Consider the following 1530-nt stretch of genomic DNA (forward strand, 5'->3'; position numbering starts at 1 on the left):
GCTGCGGGTTCGGATCCTATATAGGACTGACCAGTGCGCTCAATGGCTGAGCACGGTGTGGGCAACACCACACCAAGGGTTGCGATCCTCTTACCGGTCACGAAAAAGACAAAAAAAAAAAAAAAAAAAAAAGACATTGTCCTGCCTTCAAAAACGGTGTTATCCTTTAGAATATAAACTCTGGAGGGCTGGAGTCTAACTGATCCATTGAGAGCCTATAATACACCCTCAACAAGTGGTTGTTAATCAATGTATAAACGGTGGGGTGGAGTGAAGGGTAGGAGGTGTGGACATTCATGTATACAAATGCCAGTGACTAAATCAAAGAGGTGGGTGCTAGGAACTAAATGTTTGTATCTCCCCAAAATTCATTTGCTGAAGCCTAATCCCCAATGTGATTGCATTTGGAGATTGGGCATTTGTGAGGTAATAAGGTCATGGGGGTGGATGGTAATTATACCCTTATAAAAAGATGAGGAGACATGGGATCTTTCCTTCTGTTCTCTGCCATAGGAAGATATAATAAGACTGTCATATGCAAACTAGGAAACAGACTGGACTTTCACCAGACTCTGGATCTGCCAGCACCTTGTTTTGGACTTCCCAGCCTACAGACTGTGAGAAATAAACGATGGCTGTTTAAGTCATCTAGTCTATGGTAATTTGTTATAGCAGCCCAAACTAAGATAGTTGGAGAGTGCTGTGCTAAGTATGGACTAACTATGCCCGTGGGCAACCTTGTGTTCTAAATGAAGCCATTGCTGCTGGGAAAACCCATACTCAATATTGAAGAGAAGTTGGAGACATCTAGAGGCAAGTTTTTCATGAAAGTCCTTGAGGCAATAGTCTAGGAGTGTCCTGCACCACACACATATGGAGACCTTGTTTTCCGAATGGAATTTGCTGGAACCTGATGGATTCAGAGAGGTGTAATGAAGAGAGACTCTCTGCCCTTCGGGAGTTTTCAGGCTTTGAGCGAAGGTGAGGCAGGCTCAGAACGGCTGAAATGAATGTAGCTGTGAGTGGTACAGAGGAATGTTATAACCGTGAGCCCCAGAGCTGTGGTAGAAATGTTAAGAGAGTCTGAACTTTAAAACATGAACCGAAAAAGGCAGGAGTAACATGCCATGAACATGTCATAACCCCGAGGATGGAGATTATGCATGAATATGCCTCACTCCTTCTGTTCTAGCCACTCCGGCCTCTTTGCTTTTTCTCCAGCATATCAGGCATCCTTCCCCAGGGCCTTTGCACTTGCTGTTTACTCTGCTTGGAGCACTTTCTGCCCAGACATCTGTAGGGCTCACTCCCTTACTTCTATCAGGTCTTTCTGCTAATGTCACCTTCCCAGGGAAGCTTCCCTAATTGCTCTGATGTTACAACTTCCATGCTCACTCCTTGTTTGCTTTCTTTTCCTTGGTCACACTTGTTACCATCTGTAGTACTGTATAATTTATTTACATTTGCAATCTCCCCAGCTAAAAATACAAGCTTCAAGAAGGCACTATTTTTGTCTGTTTCTTCACCTAG

This window comes from Galeopterus variegatus, unplaced genomic scaffold (genome assembly GCF_000696425.1).
Source record: "Galeopterus variegatus unplaced genomic scaffold, G_variegatus-3.0.2 Scaffold485, whole genome shotgun sequence".
NCBI classification, from domain to species: Eukaryota; Metazoa; Chordata; class Mammalia; order Dermoptera; family Cynocephalidae; genus Galeopterus; species Galeopterus variegatus.